The sequence below is a fragment of the Lissotriton vulgaris genome, chromosome 8 (genome assembly GCF_964263255.1).
Source record: "Lissotriton vulgaris chromosome 8, aLisVul1.2, whole genome shotgun sequence".
In the NCBI taxonomy this organism is placed as follows: Eukaryota; Metazoa; Chordata; class Amphibia; order Caudata; family Salamandridae; genus Lissotriton; species Lissotriton vulgaris.
The window spans coordinates 1,528,479,982-1,528,506,690 of NC_141696.1; the positions used below are offsets into that span (position 1 = coordinate 1,528,479,982).

A 26,709-nucleotide genomic window follows, 5' to 3' on the forward strand; every position below is an offset into this window, starting at 1 on the left:
AGGTGGAAGGTAATGCAGACAAGAGTTTACTTTACAAAAAAACATGAAATGGGAATTATTCATTGTCAAACCTGAAGGCAAGATAGGTGGAAGAAAGTTTAAAAGGAGGACAGAAAGCAAAGTCTATGTTGAATTGATCATTTTGTATATCAGTTGATAAAAATGTTGATAGAGAAAAAAGTACTACAGCTGATTCCAAGACCTATTTTGTTAGAAGCAAGGAACCTCTCAACTGTGCCGAAACCCGGGATTGAACCAGGGACCTTTAGATCTTCAGTCTAACGCTCTCCCAACTGAGCTATTGCGGCCTGCTTATAGCTGTGGTCTTCATACTTTAATTTAAACCATTTAACAAAATAGATGCAGGACCTGGATTTTTAACCTCATATGGTAGAGATATGTTTTAAGGAGTCCTGTATCATTCCACAATTAACTGGTGCAATGGGCAAATAGCAGTTTTGGGATCCAGGTTAGGTAGTTGTTTTTTAACTCTGAATGGACTAGCACTATATTACTCAGATATATTTGGCATGAGTAGGTAAGCAATGTCATCTGACTACTGACATCTGTATTCAAGGGGAGGTGGAAGGTAATGCAGACAAGAGTTTACTTTACAAAAAAGCATGAAATGGGAAATATTCATTGTCAAACCTGAAGGTAAGAGAGGTGGAAGCAAGTTTAGAAGGAGGACATAAAGCAAAGTCTATGTTAAATTGATTGTGTTGTAGATCAGTTGGAAAAAATTTGATGAATAGAGAAAAAGTACTACAGCTGATTCCAAGACCTATTTTGTTAGAAGCAAGGAACCTCTCAACTGTGCCGAAACCCGGGATTGAACCAGGGACCTTTAGATCTTCAGTCTAACGCTCTCCCAACTGAGCTATTTCGGCCTGCTTATAGCTGGGGTCTTCATACTTTAATTTAAACCATTTAACAAAATAGATGCAGGACCTGGACTTTTACCCTCATATGGTAGAGATATGCTTTAAGGAGTCCTGTATCATTCCCCAGTTAACTGGTGCAATGGGTAAATAGCATTTTTGGGATCCAGGTTAGGTAGTTGTTTTTTAACTCTGAATGGACTAGCACTATATTACCTAGATATATTTGGCATGAGTAGGTAAGCAATGTCATCTGACTACTGAATTCTGTGTTCAAGGGGATGTGGAATGTGATGCAGACAAGAGTTTACTTTACAAAAAAGGACGAAATGGGAGACATTCATTGTCAAACCTGAAGGCAAGATAGGTGGAAGAAAGTTTAAAAGGAGGACAGAAAGCAAAGTCTATGTTGAATTGATCATTTTGTAGATCAGTTGATAAAAATGTTGATAGAGAAAAAAGTACTACAGCTGATTCCAAGACCTATTTTGTTAGAAGCAAGGAACCTCTCAACTGTGCCGAAACCCGGGATTGAACCAGGGACCTTTACATCTTCAGTCTAACGCTCTCCCAACTTAGCTATTTCGGCCTGCTTATAGCTGTGGTCTTCATACTTTAATTTAAACCATTTAACAAAATAGATGCAGGACCTGGATTTTTAACCTCATATGGTGAGATATGTTTTAAGGAGTCCTGTATCATTCCGCAATTAACTGGTGCAATGGGTAAATAGCATTTTTGGGATCCAGATATATTTGGCATGAGTAGGTAAGCAATGTCATCTGACTACTGACATCTGTATTCAAGGGGAGGTCGAAGGTAATGCAGACAAGAGTTTACTTTACAAAAAAGCATGAAATGGGAAATATTCATTGTCAAACCTGAAGGTAAGAGAGGTGGAAGCAAGTTTAGAAGGAGGACATAAAGCAAAGTCTATGTTAAATTGATTGTGTTGTAGATCAGTTGGAAAAAATTTGATGAATAGAGAAAAAGTACTACAGCTGATTCCAAGACCTATTTTGTTAGAAGCAAGGAACCTCTCAACTGTGCCGAAACCCGGGATTGAACCAGGGACCTTTAGATCTTCAGTCTAACGCTCTCCCAACTGAGCTATTTCGGCCTGCTTATAGCTGTGGTCTTCATACTTTAATTTAAACCATTTAACAAAATAGATGCAGGACCTGCATTTTTAACCTCATATGGTAGAGATATGTTTTAAGGAGACCTGTATCATTCCGCAATTAACTGGTGCAATGGGTAAATAGCATTTTTTGGATCCAGGTTAGGTAGTTGTTTTTTTAACTCTGAATGGACTAGCACTATATTACCCAGATATATTTGGCATGAGTAGGTAAGCAATGTCATCTGACTACTGACATCTGTGTTCAAGGGGAAGTGGAAGGTAATGCAGACAAGAGTTTACTTTACAAAAAAGCATGAAATGGGAAATATTCATTGTCAAACCTGAAGGTAAGAGAGGTGGAAGCAAGTTTAGAAGGAGGACATAAGCAAAGTCTATGTTAAATTGATTGTGTTGTAGATCAGTTGGAAAAAATTTGATGAATAGAGTAAAAGAACTACAGCTGATCCCAAGACCTATTTTGTTAGAAGCAAGGAACCTCTCAACTGTGCCAAAACCCAGGATTGAACCAGGGACCTTTAGATCTTCAGTCTAACGCTCGGCCAACTGAGCTATTTCAGCCTTCTGATAGCTGGGGTCTTCATACTTTAATTTGAACCATTTAACAAAATAGATGCAGGACCTGGATTTTTAACCTCATATGGTAGAGATATGTTTTAAGGAGTCCTGTATCATTCCCCAGTTAACTGGTGCAATGGGTAAATAGCATTTTTGGGATCCAGGTTAGGTAGTTGTTTTTTTAACTCTGAATGGACTAGCACTATATTACCCAGATATATTTGGCATGAGTAGGTAAGCAATGTCATCTGACTACTGACATCTGTGTTCAAGGGGAAGTGGAATGTGATGCAGACAAGAGTTTACTTTACAAAAAAGGACAAAATGGAAAACATTCATAGTCAAACCTGAAGGCAAGATAGGTGGAAGAAAGTTTAAAAGGAGGACAGAAAGCAAAGTCTATGTTGAATTGATCATTTTGTAGATCAGTTGATAAAAATGTTGATAGAGAAAAGAGTACTACAGCTGATTCCAAGACCTATTTTGTTAGAAGCAAGGAACCTCTCAACTGTGCCGAAACCCGGGATTGAACCAGGGACCTTTAGATCTTCAGTCTAACGCTCTCCCAGCTTAGCTATTTTGGCCTGCTTATAGCTGTGGTCTTCATACTTTAATTTAAACCATTTAACAAAATAGATGCAGGACCTGGATTTTTAACCTCATATGGTGAGATATGTTTTAAGGAGTCCTGTATCATTCCGCAATTAACTGGTGCAATGGGTAAATAGCATTTTTGGGATCCAGGTTAGGTAGTTGTTTTTTTAACTCTGAATGGACTAGCACTATATTACCCAGATATATTTGGCATGAGTAGGTAAGCAATGTCATCTGACTACTGACATCTGTATTCAAGGGGAGGTGGAAGGTAATGCAGACAAGAGTTTACTTTACAAAAAAGCATGAAATGGGAAATATTCATTGTCAAACCTGAAGGTAAGAGAGGTGGAAGCAAGTTTAGAAGGAGGACATAAAGCAAAGTCTATGTTAAATTGATTGTGTTGTAGATCAGTTGGAAAAAATTTGATGAATAGAGAAAAAGTACTACAGCTGATTCCAAGACCTATTTTGTTAGAAGCAAGGAACCTCTCAACTGTGCCGAAACCCGGGATTGAATCAGGGACCTTTAGATCTTCAGTCTAACGCTCTCCCAACTGAGCTATTTCGGCCTGCTTATAGCTGTGGTCTTCATACTTTAATTTAAACCATTTAACAAAATAGATGCAGGACCTGGATTTTTAACCTCATATGGTAGAGATATGTTTTAAGGAGTCCTGTATCATTCCCCAGTTAACTGGTGCAATGGGTAAATAGCATTTTTGGGATCCAGGTTAGGTAGTTGTTTTTTTAACTCAAAATGGACTAGCACTATATTACCTAGATATATTTGGCATGAGTAGGTAAGCAATGTCATCTGACTACTGACATCTGTGTTCAATGGGAAGTGGAATGTGATGCAGACAAGAGTTTACTTTACAAAAAAGGACGAAATGGGAAACATTCATTGTCAAACCTGAAGGCAAGATAGGTGGAAGAAAGTTTAAAAGGAGGACAGAAAGCAAAGTCTATGTTGAATTGATCATTTTGTAGATCAGTTGATAAAAATGTTGATAGAGAAAAAAGTACTACAGCTGTTTCCAAGACCTATTTTGTTAGAAGCAAGGAACCTCTCAACTGTGCCGAAACCCGGGATTGAACCAGGGACCTTTAGATCTTCAGTCTAACGCTCTCCCAACTGAGCTATTGCGGCCTGCTTATAGCTGTGGTCTTCATACTTTAATTTAAACCATTTAACAAAATAGATGCAGGACCTGGATTTTTAACCTCATATGGTAGAGATATGTTTTAAGGAGTCCTGTATCATTCCGCAATTAACTGGTGCAATGGGCAAATAGCAGTTTTGGGATCCAGGTTAGGTAGTTGTTTTTTTAACTCTGAATGGACTAGCACTATATTACCCAGATATATTTGGCATGAGTAGGTAAGCAATGTCATCTGACTACTGACATCTGTATTCAAGGGGAGGTGGAAGGTAATGCAGACAAGAGTTTACTTTACAAAAAAGCATGAAATGGGAAATATTCATTGTCAAACCTGAAGGTAAGAGAGGTGGAAGCAAGTTTAGAAGGAGGACATAAAGCAAAGTCTATGTTAAATTGATTGTGTTATAGATCAGTTGGAAAAAATTTGATGAATAGAGAAAAAGTACTACCGCTGATTCCAAGACCTATTTTGTTAGAAGCAAGGAACCTCTCAACTGTGCCGAAACCCGGGATTGAACCAGGGACCTTTAGATCTTCAGTCTAACGCTCTCACAACTGAGCTATTTCGGCCTGCTTATAGCTGGGGTCTTCATACTTTAATTTAAACCATTTAACAAAATAGACTCAGGACCTGGATTTTTACCCTCATATGGTAGAGATATGTTTTAAGGAGTCCTGTATCATTCCCCAATTAACTGGTGCAATGGGTAAATAGCATTTTTGGGATCCAGGTTAGGTAGTTGTTTTTTTAACTCTGAATGGACTAGCACTATATTACCCAGATATATTTGGCATGAGTAGGTAAGCAATGTCATCTGACTACTGACATCTGTGTTCAAGGGGAAGTGGAATGTGATGCAGACAAGAGTTTACTTTACAAAAAAGGACAAAATGGAAAACATTCATAGTCAAACCTGAAGGCAAGATAGGTGGAAGAAAGTTTAAAAGGAGGACAGAAAGCAAAGTCTATGTTGAATTGATCATTTTGTAGATCAGTTGATAAAGAAAAGAGTACTACAGCTGATTCCAAGACCTATTTTGTTAGAAGCAAGGAACCTCTCAACTGTGCCGAAACCCGGGATTGAACCAGGGACCTTTAGATCTTCAGTCTAACGCTCTCCCAGCTTAGCTATTTTGGCCTGCTTATAGCTGTGGTCTTCATACTTTAATTTAAACCATTTAACAAAATAGATGCAGGACCTGGATTTTTAACCTCATATGGTGAGATATGTTTTAAGGAGTCCTGTATCATTCCGCAATTAACTGGTGCAATGGGTAAATAGCATTTTTGGGATCCAGGTTAGGTAGTTGTTTTTTTAACTCTGAATGGACTAGCACTATATTACCCAGATATATTTGGCATGAGTAGGTAAGCAATGTCATCTGACTACTGACATCTGTATTCAAGGGGAGGTGGAAGGTAATGCAGACAAGAGTTTACTTTACAAAAAAACATGAAATGGGAATTATTCATTGTCAAACCTGAATGTAAGAGAGGTGGAAGCAAGTTTAGAAGGAGGACATAAAGCAAAGTCTATGTTAAATTGATTGTGTTGTAGATCAGTTGGAAAAAATTTGATGAATAGAGAAAAAGTACTACAGCTGATTCCAAGACCTATTTTGTTAGAAGCAAGGAACCTCTCAACTGTGCCGAATCCCGGGATTGAATCAGGGACCTTTAGATCTTCAGTCTAACGCTCTCCCAACTGAGCTATTTCGGCCTGCTTATAGCTGTGGTCTTCATACTTTAATTTAAACCATTTAACAAAATAGATGCAGGACCTGGATTTTTAACCTCATATGGTAGAGATATGTTTTAAGGAGTCCTGTATCATTCCCCAGTTAACTGGTGCAATGGGTAAATAGCATTTTTGGGATCCAGGTTAGGTAGTTGTTTTTTTAACTCGAAATGGACTAGCACTATATTACCTAGATATATTTGGCATGAGTAGGTAAGCAATGTCATCTGACTACTGACATCTGTGTTCAAGGGGAAGTGGAATGTGATGCAGACAAGAGTTTAATTTACAAAAAAGGACGAAATGGGAAACATTCATTGTCAAACCTGAAGGCAAGATAGGTGGAAGAAAGTTTAAAAGGAGGACAGAAAGCAAAGTCTATGTTGAATTGATCATTTTGTAGATCAGTTGATAAAAATGTTGATAGAGAAAAAAGTACTACAGCTGATTCCAAGACCTATTTTGTTAGAAGCAAGGAACCTCTCAACTGTGCCGAAACCCGGGATTGAACCAGGGACCTTTAGATCTTCAGTCTAACGCTCTCCCAACTGAGCTATTGCGGCCTGCTTATAGCTGTGGTCTTCATACTTTAATTTAAACCATTTAACAAAATAGATGCAGGACCTGGATTTTTAACCTCATATGGTAGAGATATGTTTTAAGGAGTCCTGTATCATTCCACAATTAACTGGTGCAATGGGCAAATAGCAGTTTTGGGATCCAGGTTAGGTAGTTGTTTTTTAACTCTGAATGGACTAGCACTATATTACCCAGATATATTTGGCATGAGTAGGTAAGCAATGTCATCTGACTACTGACATCTGTATTCAAGGGGAGGTGGAAGGTAATGCAGACAAGAGTTTACTTTACAAAAAAGCATGAAATGGGAAATATTCATTGTCAAACCTGAAGGTAAGAGAGGTGGAAGCAATTTTAGAAGGAGGACATAAAGCAAAGTCTATGTTAAATTGATTGTGTTGTAGATCAGTTGGAAAAAATTTGATGAATAGAGAAAAAGTACTACAGCTGATTCCAATACCTATTTTGTTAGAAGCAAGGAACCTCTCAACTGTGCCGAAACCCGGGATTGAACCAGGGACCTTTAGATCTTCAGTCTAACGCTCTCCCAACTGAGCTATTTCGGCCTGCTTATAGCTGGGGTCTTCATACTTTAATTTAAACCATTTAACAAAATAGACTCAGGACCTGGATTTTTACCCTCATATGGTAGAGATATGTTTTAAGGAGTCCTGTATCATTCCCCAATTAACTGGTGCAATGGGTAAATAGCATTTTTGGGATCCAGGTTAGGTAGTTGTTTTTTTAACTCTGAATGGACTAGCACTATATTACCCAGATATATTTGGCATGAGTAGGTAAGCAATGTCATCTGACTACTGACATCTGTGTTCAAGGGGAAGTGGAATGTGATGCAGACAAGAGTTTACTTTACAAAAAAGGACAAAATGGAAAACATTCATAGTCAAACCTGAAGGCAAGATAGGTGGAAGAAAGTTTAAAAGGAGGACAGAAAGCAAAGTCTATGTTGAATTGATCATTTTGTAGATCAGTTGATAAAAATGTTGATAGAGAAAAGAGTACTACAGCTGATTCCAAGACCTATTTTGTTAGAAGCAAGGAACCTCTCAACTGTGCCGAAACCCGGGATTGAACCAGGGACCTTTAGATCTTCAGTCTAACGCTCTCCCAGCTTAGCTATTTTGGCCTGCTTATAGCTGTGGTCTTCATACTTTAATTTAAACCATTTAACAAAATAGATGCAGGACCTGGATTTTTAACCTCATATGGTGAGATATGTTTTAAGGAGTCCTGTATCATTCCGCAATTAACTGGTGCAATGGGTAAATAGCATTTTTGGGATCCAGGTTAGGTAGTTGTTTTTTTAACTCTGAATGGACTAGCACTATATTACCCAGATATATTTGGCATGAGTAGGTAAGCAATGTCATCTGACTACTGACATCTGTATTCAAGGGGAGGTGGAAGGTAATGCAGACAAGAGTTTACTTTACAAAAAAACATGAAATGGGAATTATTCATTGTCAAACCTGAAGGCAAGATAGGTGGAAGAAAGTTTAAAAGGAGGACAGAAAGCAAAGTCTATGTTGAATTGATCATTTTGTAGATCAGTTGATAAAAATGTTGATAGAGAAAAAAGTACTACAGCTGATTCCAAGACCTATTTTGTTAGAAGCAAGGAACCTCTCAACTGTGCCAAAACCCGGGATTGAACCAGGGACCTTTAGATCTTCAGTCTAACGCTCTCCCAACTGAGCTATTTCGGCCTGCTTATAGCTGTGGTCTTCATACTTTAATTTAAACCATTTAACAAAACAGATGCAGGACCTGGATTTTTAACCTCATATGGTGAGATATGTTTTAAGGAGTCCTGTATCATTCCGCAATTAACTGGTGCAATGGGTAAATAGCATTTTTGGGATCCAGGTTAGGTAGTTGTTTTTTTAACTCTGAATGGACTAGCACTATATTACCCAGATATATTTGGCATGAGTAGGTAAGCAATGTCATCTGACTACTGACATCTGTGTTCAAGGGGAGGTGGAAGGTAATGCAGACAAGAGTTTACTTTACAAAAAAGCATGAAATGGGAAATATTCATTGTCAAACCTGAAGGTAAGAGAGGTGGAAGCAAGTTTAGAAGGAGGATATAAAGCAAAGTCTATGTTAAATTGATTGTGTTGTAGATCAGTTGGAAAAAATTTGATGAATAGAGAAAAAGTACTACAGCTGATTCCAAGACCTATTTTGTTAGAAGCAAGGAACCTCTCAACTGTGCCGAAACCTGGGATTGAACCAGGGACCTTCAGATCTTCAGTCTAACGCTCTCCCAACTGAGCTATTTCAGCCTGCTTATAGCTGTGGTCTTCATACTTTAATTTAAACCATTTAACAAAATAGATGCAGGACCTGGATTTTTAACCTCACATGGTAGAGATATGTTTTAAGGAGTCCTGTATCATTCCGCAATTAACTGGTGCAATGGGTAAATAGCATTTTTTGGATCCAGGTTAGGTAGTTGTTTTTTTAACTCTGAATGGACTAGCACTATATTACGCAGATATATTTGGCATGAGTAGGTAAGCAATGTCATCTGACTACTGACATCTGTGTTCAAGGGGAAGTGGAAGGTAATGCAGACAAGAGTTTACTTTACAAAAAAGCATGACATGGGAAATATTCATTGTCAAACCTGAAGGTAAGAGAGGTGGAAGCAAGTTTAGAAGGAGGACATAAAGCAAAGTCTATGTTAAATTGATTGTGTTGTAGATCAGTTGGAAAAAATTTGATGAATAGAGAAAAAGAACTACAGCTGATCCCAAGACCTATTTTGTTAGAAGCAAGGAACCTCTCAACTGTGCCGAAACCCGGGATTGAACCAGGGACCTTTAGATCTTCAGTCTAACGCTCTCCCAACTGAGCTATTTCGGCCTTCTGATAGCTGGGGTCTTCATACTTTAATTTAAACCATTTAACAAAATAGATGCAGGACCTGGATTTTTAACCTCATATGGTAGGTTATGTTTTAAGGAGTCTTGTATCATTCCCCAGTTAACTGGTGCAATGGGTAAATAGCATTTTTGGGATCCAGGTTAGGTAGTTGTTTTTTTAACTCTGAATGGACTAGCACTATATTACCCAGATATATTTGGCATGAGTAGGTAAGCAATGTCATCTGACTACTGACACCTGTGTTCAAGGGGAAGTGGAATGTGATGCAGACAAGAGTTTACTTTACAAAAAAGGACGAAATGGGAAACATTCATTGTCAAACCTGAAGGCAAGATAGGTGGAAGAAAGTTTAAAAAGAGGACAGAAAGCAAAGTCTATGTTGAATTGATCATTTTGTAGATCAGTTGATAAAAATGTTGATAGAGAAAAAAGTACTACAGCTTATTCCAAGACCTATTTTGTTAGAAGCAAGGAACCTCTCAACTGTGCCGAAACCCGGGATTGAACCAGGGACCTTTAGATCTTCAGTCTAACGCTCTCCCAACTGAGCTATTTCGGCCTTCTGATAGCTGGGGTCTTCATACTTTAATTTGAACCATTTAACAAAATAGATGCAGGACCTGGATTTTTAACCTCATATGGTAGAGATATGTTTTAAGGAGTCCTGTATCATTCCCCAGTTAACTGGTGCAATGGGTAAATAGCATTTTTGGGATCCAGGTTAGGTAGTTGTTTTTTTAACTCTGAATGGACTAGCACTATATTACCCAGATATATTTGGCATGAGTAGGTAAGCAATGTCATCTGACTACTGACATCTGTGTTCAAGGGGAAGTGGAATGTGATGCAGACAAGAGTTTACTTTACAAAAAAGGACGACATGGAAAACATTCATAGTCAAACCTGAAGGCAAGATAGGTGGAAGAAAGTTTAAAAGGAGGACAGAAAGCAAAGTCTATGTTGAATTGATCATTTTGTAGATCAGTTGATAAAAATGTTGATAGAGAAAAAAGTACTACAGCTGATTCCAAGACCTATTTTGTTAGAAGCAAGGAACCTCTCAACTGTGCCGAAACCCGGGATTGAACCAGGGACCTTTAGATTTTCAGTCTAACGCTCTCCCAACTTAGCTATTTCGGGCTGCTTACAGCTGTGGTCTTCATACTTTAATTTAAACCATTTAACAAAATAGATGCAGGACCTGGATTTTTAACCTCATATGGTGAGATATGTTTTAAGGAGTCCTGTATCATTCCGCAATTAACTGGTGCAATGGGTAAATAGCATTTTTGGGATCCAGGTTAGGTAGTTGTTTTTTTAACTCTGAATGGACTAGCACTATATTACCCAGATATATTTGGCATGAGTAGGTAAGAATGTCATCTGACTACTGACATCTGTGTTCAAGGGGAAGTGGAAGGTAATGCAGACAAGAGTTTACTTTACAAAAAAGCATGAAATGGGAAATATTCATTGTCAAACCTGAAGGTAAGAGAGGTGGAAGCAAGTTTAGAAGGAGGACATAAAGCAAAGTCTATGTTAAATTGATTGTGTTGTAGATCAGTTCGAAAAAATTTGATGAATAGAGAAAAGTTCTACAGCTGATTCCAAGACCTATTTTGCTAGAAGCAAGGAACCTCTCAACTGTGCCAAAACCCGGGATTAAACCAGGGACCTTTAGATCTTCAGTCTAACGCTCTCCAAACTGAGCTATTTCGGCCTTCTCATAGCTGTGGTCTTCATACTTTAATTTGAACCATTTAACAAAATAGATGCAGGACCTGGATTTTTAACCTCATATGGTAGAGATATGTTTTAAGGAGTCCTGTACCATTCCCCAGTTAACTGGTGCAATGGGTAAATAGCATTTTTGGGATCCAGGTTAGGTAGTTGTTTTTTTAACTCTGAATGGACTAGCACTATATTACCTAGATATATCTGGCATGAGTAGGTAAGCAATGTCATCTGACTACTGACATCTGTGTTCAAGGGGAAGTGGAATGTGATGCAGACAAGAGTTTACTTTACAAAAAAGGACGAAATGGGAAACATTCATTGTCAAACCTGAAGGCAAGATAGGTGGAAGAAAGTTTAAAAAGAGGACAGAAAGCAAAGTCTATGTTGACTTGATCATTTTGTAGATCAGTTGATAAAAATGTTGCTAGAGAAAAAAGTACTACAGCTTATTCCAAGACCTATTTTGTTAGAAGCAAGGAACCTCTCAACTGTGCCGAAAGCCGGGATTGAACCAGGGACCTTTAGATCTTCAGTCTAACGCTCTCCCAACTGAGCTATTGCGGCCTGCTTATAGCTGTGGTCTTCATACTTTAATTTAAACCATTTAACAAAATAGATGCAGGACCTGGATTTTTAACCTCATATGGTAGAGATATGTTTTAAGGAGTCCTGTATCATTCCGCAATTAACTGGTGCAATGGGCAAATAGCAGTTTTGGGATCCAGGTTAGGTAGTTGTTTTTTTAACTCTGAATGGACTAGCACTATATTACCCAGATATATTTGGCATGAGTAGGTAAGCAATGTCATCTGACTACTGACATCTGTATTCAAGGGGAGGTGGAAGGTAATGCAGAGAAGAGTTTACTTTACAAAAAAGCATGAATTGGGAAATATTCATTGTCAAACCTGAAGGTAAGAGAGGTGGAAGCAAGTTTAGAAGGAGGACATAAAGCAAAGTCTATGTTAAATTGATTGTGTTGTAGATCAGTTGGAAAAAATTTGTTGAATAGAGAAAAAGTACAACAGCTGATTCCAAGACCTATTTTGTTAGAAGCAAGGAACCTCTCAACTGTGCCGAAACCCGGGATTGAACCAGGGACCTTTAGATCTTCAGTCTAACGCTCTCCCAACTGTGCTATTTCGGCCTGCTTATAGCTGTGGTCTTCATACTTTAATTTAAACCATTTAACAAAATAGATGCAGGACCTGGATTTTTAACCTCATGTGGTAGAGATATGTTTTAAGGAGTCCTGTATCATTCCCCAGTTAACTGGTGCAATGGGTAAATAGCATTTTTGGGATCCAGGTTAGGTAGTTGTTTTTTTAACTCTGAATGGACTAGCACTATATTACCTAGATATATTTGGCATGAGTAGGTAAGCAATGTCATCTGACTACTGACATCTGTGTTCAAGGGGAAGTGGAATGTGATGCAGACAAGAGTTTACTTTACAAAAAAGGACTAAATGGGAAACAATTATTGTCAAACCTGAAGGCAAGATAGGTGGAAGAAAGTTTAAAAGGAGGACAGAAAGCAAAGTCTATGTTGAATTGATCATTTTGTAGATCAGTTGATAAAAATTTTGATAGAGAAAAAAGTACTACAGCTGATTCCAAGACCTATTTTGTTAGAAGCAAGGAACCTGTCAACTGTGCCGAAACCCGGGATGGAACCAGGGACCTTTAGATCTAGAGTCTAACGCTCTCCCAACTGAGCTATAGTGGCCAGCTTATAGCTGTGGTCTTCATACTCTAATTTAAACCATTTAACAAAATAGATGCAGGACCTGGATTTTTAACCTCATATGGTAGAGATATGTTTTAAGGAGTCCTGTATCATTCCGCAATTAACTGGTGCAATGGGCAAATTGCAGTTTTGGGATCCAGGTTAGGTAGTTGTTATTTTTAACTCTGAATGGACTAGCACTATATTACCCATATATATTTGGCATGAGTAGGTAAGCAATGTCATCTGACTACTGACATCTGTATTCAAGGGGAGGTGGAAGGTAATGCAGACAAGAGTTTACTTTACAAAAAAGCATGAAATGGGAAATATTCATTGTCAAACCTGAAGGTAAGAGAGGTGGAAGCAAGTTTAGAAGGAGGACATAAAGCAAAGTCTATGTTAAATTGATTGTGTTGTAGATCAGTTGGAAAAAATTTGATGAATAGAGAAAAAGTACTACAGCTGATTCCAAGACCTATTTTTTTTGAAGCAAGGAACCTCTCAACTGTGCCGAAACCCGAGATTGAACCAGGGACCTTTAGATCTTCAGTCTAACGCTCTCCCAACTGAGCTATTTCGGCCTGCTTATAGCTGTGGTCTTCATACTTTAATTTAAACCATTTAACAAAATAGATGCAGGACCTGGATTTTTAACCTCATATGGTAGAGATATGTTTTAAGGAGTCCTGTATCATTCCACAATTAACTGGTGCAATGGGCAAATAGCAGTTTTGGGATCCAGGTTAGGTAGTTGTTTTTTTAACTCTGAATGGACTAGCACTATATTACCCAGATATATTTGGCATGAGTAGGTAAGCAATGTCATCTGACTACTGACATCTGTATTCAAGGGGAGGTGGAAGGTAATGCAGACAAGAGTTTACTTTACAAAAAAGCATGAAATGGGAAATATTCATTGTCAAACCTGAAGGTAAGAGAGGTGGAAGCAAGTTTAGAAGGAGGACATAAAGCAAAGTCTATGTTAAATTGATTGTGTTGTAGATCAGTTGGAAAAAATTTGATGAATAGAGAAAAAGTACTACAGCTGATTCCAAGACCTATTTTGTTAGAAGCAATGAACCTCTCAACTGTGCCGAAACCCGGGATTGAACCAGGGACCTTTAGATCTTCAGTCTAACGCTCTCCCAACTGAGCTATTTCGGCCTGCTTATAGCTGGGGTCTTCATACTTTAATTTAAACCATTTAACAAAATAGATGCAGGACCTGGATTTTTACCCTCATATGGTAGAGATATGTTTTAAGGAGTCCTGTATCATTCCCCAGTTAACTGGTGCAATGGGTAAATAGCATTTTTGGGATCCAGGTTAGGTAGTTGTTTTTTTAACTCTGAATGGACTAGCACTATATTACCTAGATATATTTGGCATGAGTAGGTAAGCAATGTCATCTGACTACTGACATCTGTGTGCAAGGGGAAGTGGAATGTGATGCAGACAAGAGTTTACTTTACAAAAAAGGATGAAATGGGAAACATTCATTGTCAAACCTGAAGGCAAGATAGGTGGAAGAAAGTTTAAAAGGAGGACAGAAAGCAAAGTCTATGTTGAATTGATCATTTTGTAGATCAGTTGATAAAAATGTTGATAGAGAAAAAAGTACTACAGCTGATTCCAAGACCTATTTTGTTAGAAGCAAGGAACCTCTCAACTGTGCCGAAACCCGGGATTGAACCAGGGACCTTTAGATCTTCAGTCTAACGCTCTCCCAACTTAGCTATTTCGGGCTGCTTACAGCTGTGGTCTTCATACTTTAATTTAAACCATTTAACAAAATAGATGCAGGACCTGGATTTTTAACCTCATATGGTGAGATATGTTTTAAGGAGTCCTGTATCATTCCGCAATTAACTGGTGCAATGGGTAAATAGCATTTTTGGGATCCAGGTTAGGTAGTTGTTTTTTTAACTCTGAATGGACTAGCACTATATTACCCAGATATATTTGGCATGAGTAGGTAAGAATGTCATCTGACTACTGACATCTGTGTTCAAGGGGAAGTGGAAGGTAATGCAGACAAGAGTTTACTTTACAAAAAAGCATGAAATGGGAAATATTCATTGTCAAACCTGAAGGTAAGAGAGGTGGAAGCAAGTTTAGAAGGAGGACATAAAGCAAATTCTATGTTAAATTGATTGTGTTGTAGATCAGTTCGAAAAAATTTGATGAATAGAGAAAAGTTCTACAGCTGATTCCAAGACCTATTTTGCTAGAAGCAAGGAACCTCTCAACTGTGCCAAAACCCGGGATTAAACCAGGGACCTTTAGATCTTCAGTCTAACGCTCTCCAAACTGAGCTATTTCGGCCTTTTCATAGCTGTGGTCTTCATACTTTAATTTGAACCATTTAACAAAATAGATGCAGGACCTGGATTTTTAACCTCATATGGTAGAGATATGTTTTAAGGAGTCCTGTACCATTCCCCAGTTAACTGGTGCAATGGGTAAATAGCATTTTTGGGATCCAGGTTAGGTAGTTGTTTTTTTAACTCTGAATGGACTAGCACTATATTACCTAGATATATTTGGCATGAGTAGGTAAGCAATGTCATCTGACTACTGACATCTGTGTTCAAGGGGAAGTGGAATGTGATGCAGACAAGAGTTTACTTTACAAAAAAGGACGAAATGGGAAACATTCATTGTCAAACCTGAAGGCAAGATAGGTGGAAGAAAGTTTAAAAAGAGGACAGAAAGCAAAGTCTATGTTGAATTGATCATTTTGTAGATCAGTTGATAAAAATGTTGATAGAGAAAAAAGTACTACAGCTGATTCCAAGACCTATTTTGTTAGAAGCAAGGAACCTCTCAACTGTGCCGAAACCCGGGATTGAACCAGGGACCTTTAGATCTTCAGTCTAACGCTCTCCCAACTGAGCTATTTCGGCCTGCTTATAGCTGTGGTCTTCATACTTTAATTTAAACCATTTAACAAAATAGATGCGGGACCTGGATTTTTAACCTCATATGGTAGAGATATGTTTTAAGGAGTCCTATATCATTCCGCAATTAACTGGTACAATGGGAAAATAGCATTTTTTGGATCCAGGTTAGGTAGTTGTTTTTTTAACTCTGAATGGACTAGCACTATATTATCCAGATATATTTGGCATGAGTAGGTAAGCAATGTCATCTGACTACTGACATCTAGGGGAAGTAAGAATGTCATCTGACTACTGACATCTGTGTTCAAGGGGAAGTGGAAGGTAATGCAGACAAGAGTTTACTTTACAAAAAAGCATGAAATGGGAAATATTCATTGTCAAACCTGAAGGTAAGAGAGGTGGAAGCAAGTTTAGAAGGAGGACATAAAGCAAATTCTATGTTAAATTGATTGTGTTGTAGATCAGTTCGAAAAAATTTGATGAATAGAGAAAAGTTCTACAGCTGATTCCAAGACCTATTTTGCTAGAAGCAAGGAACCTCTCAACTGTGCCAAAACCCGGGATTAAACCAGGGACCTTTAGATCTTCAGTCTAACGCTCTCCAAACTGAGCTATTTCGGCCTTCTCATAGCTGTGGTCTTCATACTTTAATTTGAACCATTTAACAAAATAGATGCAGGACCTGGATTTTTAACCTCATATGGTAGAGATATGTTTTAAGGAGTCCTGTACCATTCCCCAGTTAACTGGTGCAATGGGTAAATAGCATTTTTGGGATCCAGGTTAGGTTGTTGTTTTTTTAACTCTGAATGGACTAGCACTATATTACCTAGATATATTTGGCATGAGTAGGTAAGCAATGTCATCTGACTACTGACATCTGTGTTCAAGGGGAAGTGGAATGTGATGCAGACAAGAGTTTACTTTACAAAAAAGGACGAAATGGGAAACATTCATTGTCAAACCTGAAGGCAAGATAGGTGGAAGAAAGTTTAAAAAGAGGACAGAAAGCAAAGTCTATGTTGAATTGATCATTTTGTAGATCAGTTGATAAAAATGTTGATAGAGAAAAAAGTACTACAGCTGATTCCAAGACCTACTTTGTTAGAAGCAAGGAACGTCTCAACTGTGCCGAAACCCGGGATTGAACCAGGGACCTTTAGATCTTCAGTCTAACGCTCTCCCAACTAAGCTATTTCGGCCTTCTGATAGCTGTGGTCTTCATACTTTAATTTAAACCATTTAACAAGAATAGATGCAGGACCTGGATTTTTAACCTCATATGGTAGAGATATGTTTTAAGGAGTCCTGTATCATTCCACAATTAACTGGTGCAATGGGCAAATAGCAGTTTTGGGATCCAGGTTAGGTAGTTGTTTTTTTAACTCTGAATGGACTAGCACTATATTACCCAGATATATTTGGCATGAGTAGGTAAGCAATGTCATCTGACTACTGACATCTGTATTCAAGGGGAGGTGGAAGGTAATGCAGACAAGAGTTTACTTTACAAAAAAGCATGAAATGGGAAATATTCATTGTCAAACCTGAAGGTAAGAGAGGTGGAAGCAAGTTTAGAAGGAGGACATAAAGCAAAGTCTATGTTAAATTGATTGTGTTGTAGATCAGTTGGAAAAAATTTGATGAATAGAGAAAAAGTACTACAGCTGATTCCAAGACCTATTTTGTTAGAAGCAAGGAACCTCTCAACTGTGCCGAAACCCGGGATTGAACCAGGGACCTTTAGATCTTCAGTCTAACGCTCTCCCAACTGAGCTATTTCGGCCTGCTTATAGCTGGGGTCTTCATACTTTAATTTAAACCATTTAACAAAATAGATGCAGGACCTGGATTTTTACCCTCATATGGTAGAGATATGTTTTAAGGAGTCCTGTATCATTCCCCAGTTAACTGGTGCAATGGGTAAATAGCATTTTTGGGATCCAGGTTAGGTAGTTGTTTTTTTAACTCTGAATGGACTAGCACTATATTACCTAGATATATTTGGCATGAGTAGGTAAGCAATGTCATCTGACTACTGACATCTGTGTTCAAGGGGAAGTGGAATGTGATGCAGACAAGAGTTTACTTTACAAAAAAGGATGAAATGGGAAACATTCATTGTCAAACCTGAAGGCAAGATAGGTGGAAGAAAGTTTAAAAGGAGGACAGAAAGCAAAGTCTATGTTGAATTGATCATTTTGTAGATCAGTTGATAAAAATGTTGATAGAGAAAAAAGTACTACAGCTGATTCCAAGACCTATTTTGTTAGAAGCAAGGAACCTCTCAACTGTGCCGAAACCCGGGATTGAACCAGGGACCTTTAGATCTTCAGTCTAACGCTCTCCCAACTTAGCTATTTCGGGCTGCTTACAGCTGTGGTCTTCATACTTTAATTTAAACCATTTAACAAAATAGATGCAGGACCTGGATTTTTAACCTCATATGGTGAGATATGGTTTAAGGAGTCCTGTATCATTCCGCAATTAACTGGTGCAATGGGTAAATAGCATTTTTGGGATCCAGGTTAGGTAGTTGTTTTTTTAACTCTGAATGGACTAGCACTATATTACCCAGATATATTTGGCATGAGTAGGTAAGAATGTCATCTGACTACTGACATCTGTGTTCAAGGGGAAGTGGAAGGTAATGCAGACAAGAGTTTACTTTACAAAAAAGCATGAAATGGGAAATATTCATTGTCAAACCTGAAGGTAAGAGAGGTGGAAGCAAGTTTAGAAGGAGGACATAAAGCAAAGTCTATGTTAAATTGATTGTGTTGTAGATCAGTTCGAAAAAATTTGATGAATAGAGAAAAGTTCTACAGCTGATTCCAAGACCTATTTTGCTAGAAGCAAGGAACCTCTCAACTGTGCCAAAACCCGGGATTAAACCAGGGACCTTTAGATCTTCAGTCTAACGCTCTCCAAACTGAGCTATTTCGGCCTTCTCATAGCTGTGGTCTTCATACTTTAATTTGAACCATTTAACAAAATAGATGCAGGACCTGGATTTTTAACCTCATATGGTAGAGATATGTTTTAAGGAGTCCTGTACCATTCCCCAGTTAACTGGTGCAATGGGTAAATAGCATTTTTGGGATCCAGGTTAGGTAGTTGTTTTTTTAACTCTGAATGGACTAGCACTATATTACCTAGATATATTTGGCATGAGTAGGTAAGCAATGTCATCTGACTACTGACATCTGTGTTCAAGGGGAAGTGGAATGTGATGCAGACAAGAGTTTACTTTACAAAAAAGGACGAAATGGGAAACATTCATTGTCAAACCTGAAGGCAAGATAGGTGGAAGAAAGTTTAAAAAGAGGACAGAAAGCAAAGTCTATGTTGAATTGATCATTTTGTAGATCAGTTGATAAAAATGTTGATAGAGAAAAAAGTACTACAGCTGATTCCAAGACCTATTTTGTTAGAAGCAAGGAACCTCTCAACTGTGCCGAAACCCGGGATTGAACCAGGGACCTTTAGATCTTCAGTCTAACGCTCTCCCAACTGAGCTATTTCGGCCTGCTTATAGCTGTGGTCTTCATACTTTAATTTAAACCATTTAACAAAATAGATGCAGGACCTGGATTTTTAACCTCATATGGTAGAGATATGTTTTAAGGAGTCCTATATCATTCCGCAATTAACTGGTACAATGGGAAAATAGCATTTTTTGGATCCAGGTTAGGTAGTTGTTTTTTTAACTCTGAATGGACTAGCACTATATTATCCAGATATATTTGGCATGAGTAGGTAAGCAATGTCATCTGACTACTGACATCTGTGTTCAAGGGGAAGTGGAAGGTAATGCAGACAAGAGTTTACTTTACAAAAAAGCATGAAATGGGAAATATTCATTGTCAAACCTGAAGATAAGAGAGGTGGAAGCAAGTTTAGAAGGAGGACATAAAGCAAAGTCTATGTTAAATTGATTGTGTTGTAGATCAGTTGGAAAAAATTTGATGAATAGAGAAAAAGTACTACAGCTGATTCCAAGACCTATTTTGTTAGAAGCAAGGAACGTTTCAACTGTGCCGAAACCCGGGATTGAACCAGGGACCTTTAGATCTTCAGTCTAAAGCTCTCCCAACTAAGCTATTTCGGCCTTCTGATAGCTGGGGTCTTCATACTTTAATTTAAACCATTTAACAAAATAGATGCAGGACCTGGATTTTTAACCTCATATGGTAGAGATATGTTTTAAGGAGTCCTGTATCATTCCACAATTAACTGGTGCAATGGGCAAATAGCAGTTTTGGGATCCAGGTTAGGTAGTTGTTTTTTTAACTCTGAATGGACTAGCACTATATTACCCAGATATATTTGGCATGAGTAGGTAAGCAATGTCATCTGACTACTGACATCTGTATTCAAGGGGAGGTGGAAGGTAATGCAGACAAGAGTTTACTTTACAAAAAAGCATGAAATGGGAAATATTCATTGTCAAACCTGAAGGTAAGAGAGGTGGAAGCAAGTTTAGAAGGAGGACATAAAGCAAAGTCTATGTTAAATTGATTGTGTTGTAGATCAGTTGGAAAAAATTTGATGAATAGAGAAAAAGTACTACAGCTGATTCCAAGACCTATTTTGTTAGAAGCAAGGAACCTCTCAACTGTGCCGAAACCCGGGATTGAACCAGGGACCTTTAGATCTTCAGTCTAACGCTCTCCCAACTGAGCTATTTCGGCCTGCTTATAGCTGGGGTCTTCATACTTTAATTTAAACCATTTAACAAAATAGATGCAGGACCTGGATTTTTACCCTCATATGGTAGAGATATGTTTTAAGGAGTCCTGTATCATTCCCCAGTTAACTGGTGCAATGGGTAAATAGCATTTTTGGGATCCAGGTTAGGTAGTTGTTTTTTTAACTCTGAATGGACTAGCACTATATTACCTAGATATATTTGGCATGAGTAGGTAAGCAATGTCATCTGACTACTGACATCTGTGTTCAAGGGGAAGTGGAATGTGATGCAGACAAGAGTTTACTTTACAAAAAAGGATGAAATAGGAAACATTCATTGTCAAACCTGAAGGCAAGATAGGTGGAAGAAAGTTTAAAAGGAGGACAGAAAGCAAAGTCTATGTTGAATTGATCATTTTGTAGATCAGTTGATAAAAATGTTGATAGAGAAAAAAGTACTACAGCTGATTCCAAGACCTATTTTGTTAGAAGCAAGGAACCTCTCAACTGTGCCGAAACCCGGGATTGAACCAGGGACCTTTAGATCTTCAGTCTAACGCTCTCCCAACTGAGCTATTTCGGCCTGCTTATAGCTGTGGTCTTCATACTTTAATTTAAACCATTTAACAAAATAGATGCAGGACCTGGATTTTTAACCTCATATGGTAGAGATATGTTTTAAGGAGTCCTGTATCATTCCGCAATTAACTGGTACAATGGGAAAATAGCATTTTTTGGATCCAGGTTAGGTAGTTGTTTTTTTAACTCTGAATGGACTAGCACTATATTATCCAGATATATTTGGCATGAGTAGGTAAGCAATGTCATCTGACTACTGACATCTGTGTTCAAGGGGAAGTGGAAGGTAATGCAGACAAGAGTTTACTTTACAAAAAAGGACGAAATGGAAAACATTCATAGTCAAACCGGAAGGCAAGATAGGTGGAAGAAAGTTTAAAAGGAGGACAGAAAGCAAAGTCTATGTTGAATTGATCATTTTGTAGATCAGTTGATAAAAATGTTAATAGAGAAAAAGTACTACAGCTGATTCCAAGACCTATTTTGTTAGAAGCAAGGAACCTCTCAACTGTGCCGAAACCCGGGATTGAACCAGGGACCTTTAGATCTTCAGTCTAGCGCTCTCCCAACTGAGCTATTTCGGCCTTCTGATAGCTGGGGTCTTCATACTTTAATTTGAACCATTTAACAAAATAGATGCAGGACCTGGATTTTTAACCTCATATGGTAGAGATATGTTTTAAGGAGTCCTGTATCATTCCCCAGTTAACTGGTGCAATGGGTAAATAGCATTTTTGGGATCCAGGTTCGGTAGTTGTTTTTTTAACTCTGAATGGACTAGCACTATATTACCCAGATATATTTGACATGAGTAGGTAAGCAATGTCATCTGACTACTGACATCTGTGTTCAAGGGGAAGTGGAATGTGATGCAGACAAGAGTTTACTTTACAAAAAAGGACGAAATGGAAAACATTCATAGTCAAACCTGAAGGTAAGAGAGGTGGAAGAAAGTTTAAAAGGAGGACAGAAAGCAAAGTCTATGTTGAATTGATCATTTTGTAGATCAGTTGATAAAAATGTTGATAGAGAAAAAAGTACTACAGCTGATTCCAAGACCTATTTTGTTAGAAGCAAGGAACCTCTCAACTGTGCCGAAACCCGGGATTGAACCAGGGACCTTTAGATCTTCAGTCTAACGCTCTCCCAACTGAGCTATTTCGGCCTGCTTATAGCTGTGGTCTTCATACTTTAATTTAAACCATTTAACAAAACAGATGCAGGACCTGGATTTTTAACCTCATATGGTGAGATATGTTTTAAGGAGTCCTGTATCATTCCGCAATTAACTGGTGCAATGGGTAAATAGCATTTTTGGGATCCAGGTTAGGTAGTTGTTTTTTTAACTCTGAATGGACTAGCACTATATTACCCAGATATATTTGGCATGAGTAGGTAAGCAATGTCATCTGACTACTGACATCTGTGTTCAAGGGGAAGTGGAAGGTAATGCAGACAAGAGTTTACTTTACAAAAAAGCATGAAATGGGAAATATTCATTGTCAAACCTGAAGGTAAGAGAGGTGGAAGCAAGTTTAGAAGGAGGATATAAAGCAAAGTCTATGTTAAATTGATTGTGTTGTAGATCAGTTGGAAAAAATTTGATGAATAGAGAAAAAGTACTACAGCTGATTCCAAGACCTATTTTTTTAGAAGCAAGGAACCTCTCAACTGTGCCAAAACCCGGGATTGAACCAGGGACCTTCAGATCTTCAGTCTAACGCTCTCCCAACTGAGCTATTTCGGCCTGCTTATAGCTGTGGTCTTCATACTTTAATTTAAACCATTTAACAAAATAGATGCAGGACCTGGATTTTTAACCTCACATGGTAGAGATATGTTTTAAGGAGTCCTGTATCATTCCGCAATTAACTGGTGCAATGGGTAAATAGCATTTCTTGGATCCAGGTTAGGTAGCTGTTTTTTTAACTCTGAATGGACTAGCACTATATTACCCAGATATATTTGGCATGAGTAGGTAAGCAATGTCATCTGACTACTGACATCTGTGTTCAAGGGGAAGTGGAAGGTAATGCAGACAAGAGTTTACTTTACAAAAAAGCATGAAATGGGAAATATTCATTGTCAAACCTGAAGGTAAGAGAGGTGGAAGCAAGTTTAGAAGGAGGACATAAAGCAAAGTCTATGTTAAATTGATTGTGTTGTAGATCAGTTGGAAAAAATTTGATGAATAGAGAAAAAGAAGTACAGCTGATCCCAAGACCTATTTTGTTAGAAGCAAGGAACCTCTCAACTGTGCCGAAACCCGGGATTGAACGAGGGACCTTTAGATCTTCAGTCTAACGCTCGCTCAACTGAGCTATTTCGGCCTGCTTAGAGCTGTGGTCTTCATACTTTAATTTAAACTATTTAACAAAATAGATGCAGGACCTGGATTTTTAACCTCATATGGTAGGTTATGTTTTAAGGAGTCCTGTATCATTCCCCAGTTAACTGGTGCAATGGGTAAATAGCATTTTTGGGATCCAGGTTAGGTAGTTGTTTTTTTAACTCTGAATGGACTAGCACTATATTACCCAGATATATTTGGCATGAGTAGGTAAGCAATGTCATCTGACTACTGACATCTGTGTTCAAGGGGAAGTGGAATGTGATGCAGACAAGAGTTTACTTTACAAAAAAGGACAAAATGGAAAACATTCATAGTCAAACCTGAAGGCAAGATAGGTGGAAGAAAGTTTAAAAGGAGGACAGAAAGCAAAGTCTATGTTGAATTGATCATTTTGTAGATCAGTTGATAAAAATGTTGATAGAGAAAAGAGTACTACAGCTGATTCCAAGACCTATTTTGTTAGAAGCAAGGAACCTCTCAACTGTGCCGAAACCCGGGATTGAACCAGGGACCTTTAGATATTCAGTCTAACGCTCTCCCAGCTTAGCTATTTTGGCCTGCTTATAGCTGTGGTCTTCATACTTTAATTTAAACCATTTAACAAAATAGATGCAGGACCTGGATTTTTAACCTCATATGGTGAGATATGTTTTAAGGAGTCCTGTATCATTCCGCAATTAACTGGTGCAATGGGTAAATAGCATTTTTGGGATCCAGGTTAGGTAGTTGTTTTTTTTAACTCTGAATGGACTAGCACTATATTACCCAGATATATTTGGCATGAGTAGGTAAGCAATGTCATCTGACTACTGACATCTGTGTTCAAGGGGAAGTGGAAGGTAATGCAGACAAGAGTTTACTTTACAAAAAAGCATGAAATGGGAAATATTCATTGTCAAACCTGAAGGTAAGAGAGGTGGAAGCAAGTTTAGAAGGAGTACATAAAGCAAAGTCTATGTTAAATTGATTGTGTTGTAGATCAGTTGGAAAAAATTTGATGAATAGAGAAAAAGTACTACAGCTGATTCCAAGACCTATTTTGTTAGAAGCAAGGAACCTCTCAACTGTGCCGAAACCCGGGATTGAATCAGGGACCTTTAGATCTTCAGTCTAACGCTCTCCCAACTGAGCTATTTCGGCCTGCTTATAGCTGTGGTCTTCATACTTTAATTTAAACCATTTAACAAAATAGATGCAGGACCTGGATTTTTAACCTCATATGGTAGAGATATGTTTTAAGGAGTCCTGTATCATTCCCCAGTTAACTGGTGCAATGGGTAAATAGCATTTTTGGGATCCAGGTTAGGTAGTTGTTTTTTTAACTCGAAATGGACTAGCACTATATTACCTAGATATATTTGGCATAAGTAGGTAAGCAATGTCATCTGACTACTGACATCTGTGTTCAAGGGGAAGTGGAATGTGATGCAGACAAGAGTTTACTTTACAAAAAAGGACGAAATGGGAAACATTCATTGTCAAACCTGAAGGCAAGATAGGTGGAAGAAAGTTTAAAAGGAGGACAGAAAGCAAAGTCTATGTTGAATTGATCATTTTGTAGATCAGTTGATAAAAATGTTGATAGAGAAAAAAGTACTACAGCTGATTCCAAGACCTATTTTGTTAGAAGCAAGGAACCTCTCAACTGTGCCGAAACCCGGGATGGAACCAGGGACCTTTAGATCTTCAGTCTAACGCTCTCCCAACTGAGCTATTGCGGCCTGCTTATAGCTGTGGTCTTCATACTTTAATTTAAACTATTTAACAAAATAGATGCAGTACCTGGATTTTTAACCTCATATGGTAGAGATATGTTTTAAGGAGTCCTGTATCATTCCGCAATTAACTGGTGCAATGGGCAAATAGCAGTTTTGGGATCCAGGTTAGGTAGTTGTTTTTTTAACTCTGAATGGACTAGCACTATATTACCCAGATATATTTGGCATGAGTAGGTAAGCAATGTCATCTGACTACTGACATCTGTATTCAAGGGGAGGTGGAAGGTAATGCAGACAAGAGTTTACTTTACAAAAAAGCATGAAATGGGAAATATTCATTGTCAAACCTGAAGGTAAGAGAGGTGGAAGCAAGTTTAGAAGGAGGACATAAAGCAAAGTCTATGTTAAATTGATTGTGTTGTAGATCAGTTGGAAAAAATTTGATGAATAGAGAAAAAGTACTACAGCTGATTCCAAGACCTATTTTGTTAGAAGCAAGGAACCTCTCAACTGTGCCGAAACCCGGGATTGAACCAGGGACCTTTAGATCTTCAGTCTAACGCTCTCCCAACTGAGCTATTTCGGCCTGCTTATAGCTGGGGTCTTCATACTTTAATTTGAACCATTTAACAAAATAGATGCAGGACCTGGATTTTTAACCTCATATGGTAGAGATATGTTTTAAGGAGTCCTGTATCATTCCCCAGTTAACTGGTGCAATGGGTAAATAGCATTTTTGGGATCCAGGTTAGGTAGTTGTTTTTTTAACTCTGAATGGACTAGCACTATATTACCCAGATATATTTGGCATGAGTAGGTAAGCAATGTCATCTGACTACTGACATCTGTGTTCAAGGGGAAGTGGAATGTGATGCAGACAAGAGTTTACTTTACAAAAAAGGACGAAATGGGAAACATTCATTGTCAAACCTGAAGGCAAGATAGGTGGAAGAAAGTTTAAAAGGAGGACAGAAAGCAAAGTCTATGTTGAATTGATCATTTTGTAGATCAGTTGATAAAGGAAAAAGTACTACAGCTGATTCCAAGACCTATTTTGTTAGAAGCAAGGAACCTCTCAACTGTGCCGAAACCCGGGATTGAACCAGGGACCTTTAGATCTTCAATCTAACGCTCTCCCAACTGAGCTATTGCAGCCTGCTTATAGCTGTGGTCTTCATACTTTAATTTAAACCATTAAACAAAATAGATGCAGGACCTGGATTTTTAACCTCATATGGTAGAGATATGTTTTAAGGAGTCCTGTATCATTCCGCAATTAACTGGTGCAATGGGCAAATAGCAGTTTTGGGATCCAGGTTAGGTAGTTGTTTTTTTAACTCTGAATGGACTAGCACTATATTACCCAGATATATTTGGCATGAGTAGGTAAGCATTGTCATCTGACTACTGACATCTGTATTCAAG

General features: G+C 38.1%; 15 non-coding genes across 15 annotated transcripts; all 15 read right to left on the reverse strand.

Annotated features, from left to right (window-relative positions):
* Positions 1-817: 817 nt before the first annotated feature.
* TRNAF-GAA (transfer RNA phenylalanine (anticodon GAA)) lies at positions 818-890 on the reverse strand. The gene has a single exon. It is a non-coding gene; the product is annotated as a tRNA-Phe (tRNA).
* A 1,038-nt stretch (positions 891-1,928) lies between these two features.
* On the reverse strand, positions 1,929-2,001 carry TRNAF-GAA (transfer RNA phenylalanine (anticodon GAA)). The gene has a single exon. It is a non-coding gene; the product is annotated as a tRNA-Phe (tRNA).
* A 5,150-nt stretch (positions 2,002-7,151) lies between these two features.
* TRNAF-GAA (transfer RNA phenylalanine (anticodon GAA)) lies at positions 7,152-7,224 on the reverse strand. The gene has a single exon. It is a non-coding gene; the product is annotated as a tRNA-Phe (tRNA).
* Positions 7,225-8,312: 1,088 nt separating this feature from the next.
* TRNAF-GAA (transfer RNA phenylalanine (anticodon GAA)) lies at positions 8,313-8,385 on the reverse strand. Its single transcript has one exon. It is a non-coding gene; the product is annotated as a tRNA-Phe (tRNA).
* Positions 8,386-9,477: 1,092 nt separating this feature from the next.
* Positions 9,478-9,550, reverse strand: TRNAF-GAA (transfer RNA phenylalanine (anticodon GAA)). Its single transcript has one exon. It is a non-coding gene; the product is annotated as a tRNA-Phe (tRNA).
* Positions 9,551-10,057: 507 nt separating this feature from the next.
* On the reverse strand, positions 10,058-10,130 carry TRNAF-GAA (transfer RNA phenylalanine (anticodon GAA)). Its single transcript has one exon. It is a non-coding gene; the product is annotated as a tRNA-Phe (tRNA).
* A 4,000-nt stretch (positions 10,131-14,130) lies between these two features.
* Positions 14,131-14,203, reverse strand: TRNAF-GAA (transfer RNA phenylalanine (anticodon GAA)). The gene has a single exon. It is a non-coding gene; the product is annotated as a tRNA-Phe (tRNA).
* Positions 14,204-15,872: 1,669 nt separating this feature from the next.
* TRNAF-GAA (transfer RNA phenylalanine (anticodon GAA)) lies at positions 15,873-15,945 on the reverse strand. The gene has a single exon. It is a non-coding gene; the product is annotated as a tRNA-Phe (tRNA).
* A 1,126-nt stretch (positions 15,946-17,071) lies between these two features.
* TRNAF-GAA (transfer RNA phenylalanine (anticodon GAA)) lies at positions 17,072-17,144 on the reverse strand. Its single transcript has one exon. It is a non-coding gene; the product is annotated as a tRNA-Phe (tRNA).
* Positions 17,145-17,655: 511 nt separating this feature from the next.
* Positions 17,656-17,728, reverse strand: TRNAF-GAA (transfer RNA phenylalanine (anticodon GAA)). Its single transcript has one exon. It is a non-coding gene; the product is annotated as a tRNA-Phe (tRNA).
* A 1,669-nt stretch (positions 17,729-19,397) lies between these two features.
* TRNAF-GAA (transfer RNA phenylalanine (anticodon GAA)) lies at positions 19,398-19,470 on the reverse strand. The gene has a single exon. It is a non-coding gene; the product is annotated as a tRNA-Phe (tRNA).
* A 1,093-nt stretch (positions 19,471-20,563) lies between these two features.
* TRNAF-GAA (transfer RNA phenylalanine (anticodon GAA)) lies at positions 20,564-20,636 on the reverse strand. Its single transcript has one exon. It is a non-coding gene; the product is annotated as a tRNA-Phe (tRNA).
* A 508-nt stretch (positions 20,637-21,144) lies between these two features.
* TRNAF-GAA (transfer RNA phenylalanine (anticodon GAA)) lies at positions 21,145-21,217 on the reverse strand. The gene has a single exon. It is a non-coding gene; the product is annotated as a tRNA-Phe (tRNA).
* A 1,088-nt stretch (positions 21,218-22,305) lies between these two features.
* On the reverse strand, positions 22,306-22,378 carry TRNAF-GAA (transfer RNA phenylalanine (anticodon GAA)). Its single transcript has one exon. It is a non-coding gene; the product is annotated as a tRNA-Phe (tRNA).
* Positions 22,379-25,797: 3,419 nt separating this feature from the next.
* Positions 25,798-25,870, reverse strand: TRNAF-GAA (transfer RNA phenylalanine (anticodon GAA)). The gene has a single exon. It is a non-coding gene; the product is annotated as a tRNA-Phe (tRNA).
* Positions 25,871-26,709: the final 839 nt, after the last annotated feature.